Source organism: Leopardus geoffroyi, chromosome A2 (genome assembly GCF_018350155.1).
Source record: "Leopardus geoffroyi isolate Oge1 chromosome A2, O.geoffroyi_Oge1_pat1.0, whole genome shotgun sequence".
NCBI classification, from domain to species: domain Eukaryota; kingdom Metazoa; phylum Chordata; class Mammalia; order Carnivora; family Felidae; genus Leopardus; species Leopardus geoffroyi.
Window position 1 is genome coordinate 81191075 of NC_059331.1, and position 13108 is coordinate 81204182.

A 13108-nucleotide genomic window follows, 5' to 3' on the forward strand; every position below is an offset into this window, starting at 1 on the left:
CCAGCTTCATTGAAATATAATTCATAGGCCATAAAATTCACCCCTTTAAAATATACAATTTAAGTGTTTTTAGTATAATTCAGGTTCATACAATCATCATCAAAAATTTCAGAACATTTTCATCACCTTCCAAAAGACACCTTGCACCCGTGAGCAGTCACGCTCTATTTCCCCAGCCTCTGGCAGCCACCAGTCTACTTCCTGTCTCCATGAATTTGCCTTTTCTGGACATGTCTTGTAAATGGAATCATTCAACATGTAGTCTTTTATGCTTAGCTTTTTAAAGTTATCGTGTTGTCAAGGTTTATCTTTGAAAGGTTTATGCTAATACCATGAACAGTACTTTATCCCTATTTATGGCTGAATGATACTCCACTGTATGTATATACCATATTTAATTTAGGCATCCATCTGTTGGTAGACATTTGGGTTGTTTCCACTTTTGCCTATGATGAGTAATGCTCCTGAGATCATTTGTATACAGTTGTGTGTGTGTGAACTTTTGTTTTAAAATCTCTTGGGTATACATTTAGAAATGGAAGTTTTAGGTCTTTCAGTAACTCAGTGTTTAACATTTTGAGGAATTGCCAAACTTTTCCAAAGTGGCTACAGCATTTTACATTCTCACTAGAAATATCTGAGGTTCAATTTCTTCACATCTTCATCAACATTTATTGTTGTCTGTCCTTTTTATTTTAGCCTATTTGATATAGGTTTAGTGGTATCTCATTGTGATTTTTATTTGTATTTCCCCAACGAAGGATGATATTGAGCATCTTTCCATGTGCTTATTGGCTGTTTGTATGTCTTCTTTGCATAAATGTTTATTCAAATCCTTTGCCCATTTTTAAATTGGGTTATTTATCTTTTATTGTTCTGGCTTATATATATGAGATATATGTGTATAAATATACATACAAACATATATAAATGCATACATACTGGATACAAGTCTCTTATCAGATACAGGATTTGCAAGTATTTTCTCCCATTCTGTGGGTTGTTTTTTTACTTCCTTGATGATATCCTTTGTTTCACAAAGTTTTAATTTTTACAGAGTTCAGTTTATTTGTTTTCCTTTTTTGTTTGTGCTTTTCATGTTGTATTTAAGAAAACATTTCCAAATACAAGGCCGTGAAGATTTACCGCTATGTTATCTTTTAAGAGTTTTATAATTTTAGTTATTACATTACAGTCTGTATTCCATTTCAAGTGAATTTCCATATTTGGTGTGAATTAGGGGGCCCAACTTCATTCTTTATTATTATTATTATTATTATTATTATTATTACTATTATTATTATTATTTTGCTTTGTAATCAGTATATTAAGGAGACATTCATACATTTCAAGAATTGCTTAATTCTGATATCCAGATTTAAGCTTGTGTGCTTTTAAACATACAATTAAAGCTATAGTACTAACATTAAATTATAGTTACTTTGGAGCATAAGTTAAATGGTTTAAAGTAAGCCTGTAAAAACATCTAAAATACCTTCCTATCTCATACATGCAAATAACTTCTCAATGTAAAGATCTCTTCACTCTAAGTAACCCTGCTCCCAAAGTCACTACTCGAAGCTTATCAAGGTCCAAAGAGAAGGCAAAAGTATAGCCAGGACTGATTATATAATTATATACATAAATAAATAAAAAATAAAAAGATGGCATAGCAGAAAGGCATGCAATTCTACAAGTGTAATCCCTCAAGCAGCACCATATTACGATAAACCCCTTCTTTAGAGAGGTATCATTTCGATCACTGTTACCACAGGCCAAATTACACAGTATGCCATCTTCAAGTAACAGGTGAGGCAATAGAATAAATGCAGAGACATCACAACAAATCCCACTTAATATAATTACAGATTGATGCTTCTCTACAAATTAAGTTTTTTGTCTGATTGCTAGTTAAATACAAGTTTTAACTTCATAACATCGTAGCTTACAATTAAGGGTCATAGGGGTGCCTGGCTGGATCAGTCAGTTAAGCACACCACTCTTGATCCCAGGGTCTTGAGTTCAAGCCGCACATTGGGCATAGAGCTTACTTAAAAAAACAAAACAATTAAGGGTCATAGACTGAAGTCAATAGCATTTCAGTCCAAGCTGTTTCATGTATATAGAGCTGAAATCAGTTATAAGACATGGCCTAAGAAATGGTAGGGGAGATTTTTTTTTTAGTGGTTTTTACAGGGGCACCTGGGTGGCTCAGTCAGTTAAGCATCCAACTCTCATATTCAGCTTAGGTCATGATCTCACGGTTCATGGGATCGAGCCCTGCATTGGGCTCCTCGCTGACAGTGCGAAAACTGCTTGGAATTCTTTCCCTCTCTCTCTGCCCTTCCCCTGCTCGTGCTCTCTCTCTGTCTCTCAAAATAAACAAACTATTAAAAGAAAAGTGGTTTTTAGAAGTATTAAGCTTATCTTGCACACTGAAGTAATCATATATACAGGGCAAAATCAGAGCTTTTATGTTGGAGTTTATTCTTCATTTAACTTTTAAAACACTACTATAGTTGAATATTAAAAACAATGGCAAGCAGTGAGATATGATTATAGTCCTTCACTATCACATATAAAATGCCAGCAGTGTTATTCACTGGCCCCATTAAGAGGTCTGACATGGAACACCACCCCTAAGATGATGTTCATCATCCTCATATGCTTCTCCATTGTAATGGTGCCATCTTTCCTGATTTGGATCAAAGTCCACCAGTTCCACCTGGTCCATTTCATCAGTCTCTTCTACTTCCTTCCTCTCAGGTAGGAGTTTTTCCAGGAAAGAGTTTATTGGGAGAGAGAAAGCCATTCTCCGGGAAGTTTACCTTAAATTCAATGATTCGGCAACCCTTTCCATATGGTCTATGATAAATTAGCATGCCTTCCTTTAGCACACTTGATATCTCCATGCTTGACAATTTGACCTTGATGAAAGGTGATGAGAATGGTTCAGTTGTCAAGAGTAGATACTGACTTTTGAAAGCCACACAGTGCTTCAACCAGCACTATGTCCATACGCATGGAAAGGTCTTCTTGCCCAGTAAAAACAGTATGGTCCTTCTGATCTAAAACAATGATAATATCTCCTGATTCCAGTCTATTTCTAATATCTCCTGATTCCAGTCTGTTTCTTGGTCTCCTTCACCATGGAATGTTATTTTCTGGCCATCTTTCATGCCTTTGTCAATATGAACTTCTAAAAATCGTCTCTCAAACTGTCTTTGTTCCATTTCAGCTTTTGCATCTATCTTTAGGACTGATCCATTCCCCATGGCCTTGACCCTCCATGCATGCAGACTGAATTTGCTGAACCATTCCAGGTCCTATCTGATGAATTCTTATTTGCTTTCCAGTACCTTTGCAATTGGGACAGCATCCTGCCACTCCTTTCTTACCATCTCAGCCTTTATATTTGTCACAAATCACATTCTTCTACAGAGCTGGTTTTCTTCTTGCATCATATATAAATCTTTTAAGGCTACTGAGAGCTGATACACAACCTTTTTACCTCACCTTTCTCTCTGCATCCTTCCTCCTCCTCCAAAACACATCAGAGATGTCCATCAGGGAGCTAAAACCACCACCAGCTCCACCTTCTTTAATTGCTTGTTCTCCTTTATCATATAATCCCCATTTCTTTGCTTCAGAGAGCACTTCATAAGATTGAAAAATCTGTTTAAACTTCTCTCCTTCTTATGGATTCTTATCAGGGTGGTACTTCAGGGCCTGTCAGCCTTTTTCAATTCTTCCTGGATGGCATTAGGTTTGACCCCCAAAACATCATATTAAGTGGTTTCTTTCACCATTTTCTACAGCTGGTGAGCTCTGAGACCATTGTGAGGGAGCAGAAAGGAGTGTGTTGCTGGTTGCAGCCTGCACAGATGCTACTCCTACACTTCTCACCGAGTGTTCTGCAAAGTTCCCCCATCTTCATTCTTTTACATGTGGATTTCCTGTTGACTGAATGGGAAAGGTTTTTGTTGAAAAGACCTCTTTTTTCTTTGTATTGTCCTGGCTTCCTTGCAAGAAAGTAATTGGCCATAATGTGAAAGTCCATTTTTGGACTCTCAGTTCTGTTCCACTGATCTGTTTGTTCTTCTGTTAATATCACACTGTTGTGATTACTGTAAGTTGATAAGAAGTACAAGTCCTCCAATTTTGTTACTCTTCATCAAGATGATTTTGACTCTTCTAACCCCTTCCATTTCTGTTTGAATTTTATGATCAGATTATACATTTCTGGGAAATACTCAGCTAAGACTTTGAAAAGTACTGTGTTGAATCTGTAGATCAATTTTGGTATTATTGCCATCTTAACAGTAGTTAAGTTTTCTGATTTATGAACATGAGATTTCTTTCCATCTGTTTAGACCTCTTTTAGTTTCTTCAGCAATGTTTTATATTTTGTTATGTATAATTCTGGCTCTTATTTTGCTAACCTCATATTTTTGATGCTATTGTGAATGGAATTGTTTTCTTAATTGTATTTCCAGTTTATTCATTGATAGTGTATAGAAAAACAACTTATTTTTGTATATTGGTCTTTTGTTCTGTAACCTTGCTGGATTTATTTCTTAGTTCTAATAATTTTGTTGTTGATTCTTTAATATTTTCTATACACAAGATTATGTCATTATGTTAGTATATGTCAAATAGAGGTATTTTCACTTCTTCCTTTTCAATATGGATGCCTTATAGTTCTTTTTCTTGACTGATATCCCTGACTGGAACCTCCAATACAAGGTTGAATAAAAGTGGCAAGAGCAGCTTTCTTGTCTTTTTCATTCTTGTTACTTTCATTTTCTCCAATAAGTATGATTTTAACTCAGTTTTTTATAGATAGCATTTATCAGTTTGAAGCTGTTCCTTGTATTCCTAGTTTGTTGAACGTCTTTTTTTTTTTTTTTTTTTTTTTTTTTAGCACGAAAGGATATTGGAAGCTGTCAAATGATCTTACGGCATCTAATGATATGATCATAGTTTTGTTTCCCCTTTATTCTATTAACGTGGTATATTACATTGATTGATTTTTGTTTATTGAAACAACATTTGTATATTGCATTCGTGTGTTAAATCCTGTGTAGTCATGGTGTATAATCCTTTTAACATGTTGCTGGATTCCAATCTGCTACTATTTTGCTGACAGGTTTTTTGTTTTTTTTTTTTGTCTATATTCATAAGTGGTATTTGTGTAGTTTTTGTTTCTTGTAATATATTTGCCTAGTTTTGGTATACTGGCCTCCTAGAATGTGTTGGAAAATGTATCCCCCCATCTGTTTTTTGGAAGAGTTTGTGTAGGATTAGTGTTAAGTCTTCTTTAAACATTTTATAGAATTCACCAATTGAAGCCATGTAGACCTGGGATTTTCTTTGTAGGATGTGTTTTTTTTACTGTTGCAATCTGTATGCTTGTTATAGGTCTATTCAGATTTTCAATTTCTTATTGAGTCAGTTTCAGTCATTTACATCTTTCCAGAAATTTGTCCATTTCATCTTGGTTATCTAGTTTGTTAGGATTAACCATTCATAGTATTTCTTTAAAATCCTTTTTATATCTGCAAAGTTAATAGTAATATCTCCTCTTTCACTCCTGATTTTAGTAAATTGATTTTCTTTCTTTCTTCCTCTTTCTTTTCTTTTCTTTTCTTTTCTTTTCTTTTCTTTTCTTTTCAGTATAGCAAATTATTTGTCAATTTTATTTTTTTTCAACGAACCAACTTTTGGTTTCATTGCTTTTTCTCTATTGTTTTTCTATTTACTCTTTTATTCATTTCTTCTTCTTTAATCTTAAGTATTTCCTTCCTTTTGCTTGCTTTGATGTTCATTTCTTTTAAATTAAATTTTATTTTTGACAAAAATGTTTTAAATGTCATTTAATAAGAAATGGCTTATAGTAGAAAAGAAGGCTTTCCTTCTCCACTCCTTCCAGAAACACTTCCAAAGTAAGCCACTGTCATCATTGTAGCTGTTGCTTCTGGTATTGATATCCATATTTTTAAATACACTCAAATCAAGTGACTTCAGATTATGGTAGAAGAAGGTATACATTTGTTTTATACCATTGCCCCTCAACATACAACTTCATCTCCATATCTGCCCAATATAAGTATTATATCACATTCTTAAATAAAATCAGTCATCAGTGTTTCAATCAATGATTATATCAATATTATTCACTGTAGAACCAAATGATATACTATGATTTTTTTCCTTCTCAAGCAACTTTTCACCTTTAATTATTTCTTCTCTTTGTTAATTTACTCTGTTACTTTTCTTGGAGCACTTTTTCAGTTGCTTCCCGAGTGATTATACATGAGAAGTACAACATTTGCTTCCTTATTAATTTTTTTTAAGTATGCGGGTCTCGCTCTCCTTCTCCCTCTCCCTCTCCTCTCTCTCTCTCTCTCTCTCCCTGTCTCTCGAGCCAATTATGAGGCTTGAACTCATGACCCTGAAATCAAGACCTGAGATGATAAGAGTCAGATGCTTAACTGACTGGGCCACCCAGGTGCCCCTGATTCCTTACATTTGGTGATAGGTTGGCCAGAAATAGAATTCCAGATTAAAAGTAATACTCTCTGAAAATTTTGAAGACTTTCCATGCTGTAATTGAGAACATGAAAATGACACAATTTTATTGTTATTTTGAACATTATTATATTTTCTCTGCCTGCAAGTTTTTAGCATATTCTCTTTATACTTGTTGGTTTTCAATTTCTTGATAATGCTTATAAAGCATAGGAACTAGGTGGCAGTCCAGCCCTTATACCAGAGGTGTTCTCTCCATTTTCCTGCTTTTAGCCCCCGATATCGTACCTTGTGTCTTAATTCCAGACCCCCCCTCAGTATTTTTAGACAAGAAGGCTCAGGTTTATTATATTGTCCTAAAATTCATTGCATTTTACCCATATAAATGCTCAGCTGACAAACATGTATTCTCAAACTGCCATAGAAATTATTGCCTGAAATTATCGGAATTAATGGATGTTTAACAACTAGAAATAAGCATAATCTACAGATTTTGAAAGTTTCACTTTGCATTTCCACTTCCTGAGTATGATTTAATTATGGGTAATATAAGCACTGTTTATTTCTATTAAAGTCAGAAATCATGAAGAAAACATTATTCCCAATTCCCTGACTATTCTATTTATATAATTGAGCTTAGTGTGGATAGTTTTTAGTGTAGAACTTTATTGAAACCTTTCACATCAATAGAAATGTATGATAGTTCATGAAATAAATGATTGAAAATATAATATAGAAAAGATTCTATAATAAATAGGTTGAGGAGCACCTGAGTGGCTTGATTGGTTAGGCATCTGATTTCAGGTCAGGTCATGATCTCACAGCTGGTGAGTTTGAGCCCTGCATCAGGCTCTGTGCTGACAGCTCAGAGTCTGGAGCCTGCTTCAGATTCTGTATCTTCCCCTCTGTCTGCCCCTCCCCTGTTCACACTCTGTCTCTCTCTCTCTCAAAAATAAACATTAAAAAAAATTTTAATAAATAATAAATAGGTTGATAAAAAGTTATTCAATAATATATACAAAGAAATTGTTTTAATAAATGAGAAAAAGAAGTTTAAATTCCAACTGAATACCCATATACCAAAATAAATTCCAGATGAACAGAAAAAATTTCCAGGAGAAAATGCATGCACATATCTATCTATTCAATTGAGTTTAGAAGGGGAAAGAGCTTCTAAGCATGAAAACCCTGGAAAAAACTAGAAGGAAATTGAATGATAGATTTGATTACATGAAAATTTGAAAGTCTTTTTATTAAAAAACATAAATATAAATAGACTAATTATAAACTGCATACAAAATATTGGTAAGAAATATACAGCATAGGGATGCCTGGGTGGCTCAGTTGATTCAGCGTCTGACTCTTGGTTTTGACTCAGGTCGTGATCTCAAGGTTCCAGGTCATGAGTTTGAGCCCTGCGTTGGCTCTCTGCTGACAACACAGAACCTGCTTCAGATCCTCTGTCTCTCTCTGTCCCTTCCCCACTCTCTCAAAAATAAATAAATATTTTAAAAAGTAATATATAGTATAGACTTAATAGCCTTCACATTTAAAGAGTTCTTGTAAATTGGGGCGCCTGGGTGGCTCAGTCAGTTAAGCATCCAACTTCGGCTCAGATCATGATCTCATGGTTTGAGTTCGAACCCCGTGTTGGGCTCTGTGCTGACAGCTCGGAGCCTGGAGCCTGTTTCAGATTCTGTGTCTCCCCCTCTCTCTCTCCCCCTCCTCTGCTTGTGCTCTGTCCCTCTCTATCAAAAAATGAATAAATGTAAAAAAATAATTTTTAAAGAGTTCTTGTAAATTGGTTAGAAAAACATCAAAACCCATAGCAAAATGGGCAAGGACATGAATAGATAATTCCCAAAGCTGAAAAATGTAACCGACAAACATGCAAAATATCCTTACTAATAATCAGTGGGGTGGAAACTGAAAGTAACAAGACATCTTTGGAATGAAAACTGTACACTGATGATGCTCAATGCCACCAGGGTATCTTGGGGAGGGTGCTGTCTGGGACATTGGTTGACAAAGCTACCCTTCCTTATATGCCATTTGGAACTATGGCCTCCATGTTTATGCCCTTAATTTAATTATCCAACTCCTGGAAATCTATCTTAAAACACAAGATATGCTAAAAATGTCTAACTCAGAGAAACAGAGAGTAGCATGGTAATTATCAGGGGTTGAGCGGTAGGAAAAATCAGGAAATATTGGTCAAAGGGAACAAGCTTCTACTTATAAAATTACTAAGTTTTGAGGATCTAATGTACAACATAGTAATTATTGCTAACAATACTGTATCATATACTTTAATGTTTCCAAGAAAGTAGACCTTAAATGTTTCACCATAAAAAGAATGGTAATTATATGACTGGATGGAGGTGTTAGCTAATGCTATAATGGTGATCATTTTGCAATGTATGAATGTTTCAAATCAACATGTTGTACACCCTAAATTTGTGCAGTGTTATGTGTCAGTTATACCTCAATAAAATTGGGGGGGGGAATAAAAGACATGGTCAGAGATTCATATACTTCATTATTTAAAATATTAAAAAATAGAAACAAATAAAATTCCAACAATAATGAGACACCTGGGTGGCTCAGTTGGTTAAGCCTCTGACTCTTGATTTTGGCTCAGGTCATGATCTCACGGTTTGTGAGTTCAAGACCCACATTGGGCTCTGCGGTGACAGTGAGGAGCCTGCTTGGAATTCTCTCTCTCTCCCTCTCTCTCTCTGCCTTCTCCTCTGCTCGTGCTTACTCTCTCTCTCTCAAAATAAATAAATAAACTTAAAAAATTCCAACAATATTGTAATGGTTGAAGAAACTACAATATGGCTATATGGTGGAACGATATTTAGCCAATAACAATCTTGTTCTAAAAATATTTAATGATATAGGAACTATTTATAAATAATATTTATAATATTTACTATTAATAAATAGTAAATGTAAAGGAAAAGAAACCTTTTTAGGCAAGTAATTTTCTAAAAAAAACTTGATATTCATGAATTAATTTAAAAAGTCTAGAATATAGTTTACTAAAATGTTAATAGTGATTATCTCTCCTGGATATGAATATGAGTAATTTTGTTTTCACATGAATACCTTTGTATATTTTTTTAAATTTCTCATAATACACACATTATTTCTAGAACAGAAAAAATAATTAAAAATTTGTTTTTTCCAAAGTAGTCCTTGGATGTACTTCAGCAGAATTTTTTTACAAGAAGATACCAATATTGTCCTAATTTATTATGACTAATGAACTAGGTTAGATATCCTGTACTTTATTAGATCTTTCATTAGCTTTGTCACAGTCATAAAACATTTCAGAATTTATAGCCTTTTTTCCCTAAGGGTAAGGGAGTGACATTTCATCCTATATACTTTGGGATTTTGTTTTTTTTAGTATAGTCGGCACACAATGGTACAACTTAGTGATTTGACAAGTTTTTACATTATGCTATGTTCACCATAAGCATAGCTTACATTTCCCATTATATCACTATAACAATATCATTGACTGTATTCCTATGCTCTGCTTTTTATTCCATAACTGGAGGCCTGTATCTCCCTCTCTCCTTCATCCATTTTGCCCAAATCCCTGCTGGCAACCATTGTTCTCTACATTTATAGTTCTGTTTCTGCTTTTTGTTTGTTTATTCATTTTTAAAATTTATTTAAATTTATTTTTTAATTTTTATTTATTTATTTTTAATATGAAATTTATTGTCAAATTAGTTTACATACAACACCCAGTGCTCATCCCAAAAGGTGCCCTCCTCAATACCCATCACCCACCCTCCCCTCCCTCCCACCCCCCATCAACCCTCAGTTTGTTCTCAGTTTTTAAGAGTCTCTTATGCTTTGGCTCCCTCCCTCTCTAATCTTTTTTTTTTTCTTTCCCCTCCCCCATGGTCTTCTGTTAAGTTTCTCAGGATCCACATAAGAGTGAAAACATATGGTGTCTGTCTTTCTCTGTATGACTTATTTCACTTAGCATAACACTTTCCAGTTCCATCCACGTTGTTACAAGAGGCCATATTTCATTCTTTCTCATTGCCACATAGTATTCCATTGTGTATATAAACCACAATTTCTTTCTCCATTCATCAGTTGATGGACATTTAGGCTCTTTACATAATTTGGCTACTGTTGAAAATGCTGCTATAAACATTGGGGTACAAGTGCCCCTATGCATCAGTACTCCTGTATCCCTTGGGTAAATTCCTAGCAGTGCTATTGCTGGATCATAGGGTAGGTCTATTTTTAATTTTTTGAGGAACCTCCACACTGTTTTCCAGAGCAGCTGCACCAGTTTGCATTCCCACCAACAGTGCAAGAGGGTTTCCGTTTCTCCACATTCTCGCCAGCATCTATAGTCTCCACATTTGTTCATTTTAGCCACTCTGACTGGCATGAGGTGATATCTCAGGTGATATTGTATTTCCCTGATGAGGAGCGATGTTGAGCATCTTTTCATGTGTCTGTTGGCCATCTGGATGTCTGCTTTAGAGAAGTGTCTATTCATGTTTTCTGCCCATTTCTTCACTGGGTTATTTGTTTTTCGGGTGTGGAGTTTGGTGAGCTCTTTATAGATTATGGATACCAGCCATTTGTCTGATATGTCATTTGCAAATATCTTTTCCCATTCCATTGGTTGCCTTTTAGTTTTGTTGATTGTTTCCTTTGCTGTACAGAAGCTTTTTATCTTCATAAGGTCCCAGTAGTTCATTATTACTTTTAATTCCCTTGCCTTTGGGGATGTGTCAAGTAAGAAATTGCTGTGGCTGAGGTCAGAGAGGGCTTTTCCTGCTTTCTCCTCTAGGGTTTTGATGGTTTCCTGTCTCACATTCAGGTCCTTCATCCATTTTGAGTGTGTTTTTTTGAATGGTGTAAGAAAGTGGTCTAGTTTCATTCTTCTGCATGTTGCTGTCCAGTTCTCCCAGCACCATTTGTTAAAGAGACTATCTTTTTTCCATTGGATATTCTTCCTTCTTTGTCAAAGATTAGTTGGCCATACTTTTGTGGGTCTAGTTCTGGGGTTTCTATTCTATTCCATTGGTCTATGTGTCTATTTTTGTGCCAATACCATGCTGTCTTGATGATTGCAGCTTTGTAGTAGAGGCTAAAGTCTGGGATTGTGATGTCTCCCGCTTTGGTCTTCTTCTTCAATATTACTTTGGCTATTTGGGGTCTTTTGCAGTTCCATACAAATTTTTGGATTGCTTGTTCTAGCTTCGAGAAGAATGCTTCGATGGGATCTGGCATATTACATATTAGCCAGGGTGGATCTGCAAGGTGCACAGGGGCGGGAGGGACAGGCTTAGCTTCCTTTGCCATCAGCGGTCCCCTACAGGAGAGGCCCTGCAACACCAGGAGGGAGCCAGACCCGTCGGAGGGATGGATCCACAGAAGCACAGCGTTGGGTGTTTGCGTGGTGCAAGCAAGTTCAGTGAGGGGAACTGGTTCCCTTTGGGATTTGGGCTGGGGGATGGGAGAAGGAGATGGCACTTGCCAGCGCCTTTGTTCCCTGCGGAGCTGAGCTCTGTCTTCCAGGGCTCAACAACTCTCCCTCCCGGTGTCCTCTCACCCTCCCGGCTCTCTGAGAGCAGAGCTGTTGACTTTTAACATTCCAGACGTTAAGTCCCGCTGGCTGTCAGAATTCACGCAGTCCGGCCCCTCTGCTTTTGCAAGCCAGACTCAGGGGCTCTGCCTTGCTGGGCAGGCTGCCCCTCCACCGATATTCATTTTTTTTAGATTCCACTTATCAGTGGAATCATATAGAATTTATCTTTCTCAGTCTGACTTATTTTACTTAATGTAATACCCTCTAGGTCCATCCATGCTGTTGCAAATGGCACAGTCTCATTCTTTATGGCTGTGCCATATTCCATTGCATACATACACTACATTTTCCTTATCTGTTTGTCTATTGTTGGACATTTAGTTGGTTCCATGTAAATAGTGGAATAATGGCCATTGTAAATAATGCTGCCATAAACATAAGGGTGCATGTATCCTTTTGAGTTAGTGTTTTCATTTTCCCTGGGCAAATACCAATAGTGGAATTATTGGATCGCATGGTATTTCTGTTTTTAATTTTTTGAGGAACCTCCAAACTGTTTTCCACAGTGGCTGTACCAATTTGCATTCCCACCAATAGTGCACACGGGTTCCTTTTTCTCCACATTGTCACCAACACTTGTTTCTTGTCTTCTTGATTTTAGCCATTATAACAAGTATGAGGTGTACTCTCATTGTGGTTCTGATTTGCATTTGCCTTATGATGAATGATGTTGAGCATCTTTTCATGTATCTGTTGGCCATCTGTCTGTCTTTGCAAAAGTATCTATTTGGATCCTCTGCCCATTTTTTTTCAACGTTTATTTATTTTTGAGAGAAAGAGGCAGAGTGTTAGTGGGAAAGGGGCAGAGAGAGAGGGAGACACAGAATCCAAAGCAGGCTCCAGGCTCTGAGCTGTCAGCACAGAGCCTGATACGGGGCTCGAACTCACGAGCTGTGAGATCATGACCTGGGCTTAACTGACTGAGCCACCCAGGTTCCCCTC

General features: G+C 36.2%; 1 protein-coding gene and 1 pseudogene across 3 annotated transcripts in view; one reads left to right on the forward strand and one right to left on the reverse strand.

Annotated features, from left to right (window-relative positions):
* Positions 1-13108, forward strand: part of RELN (reelin) — a 531804-nt gene that overhangs the window by 196064 nt on the left and 322632 nt on the right. The window lies entirely within an intron of this gene.
* LOC123606342 lies at positions 2467-3809 on the reverse strand (annotated as a pseudogene).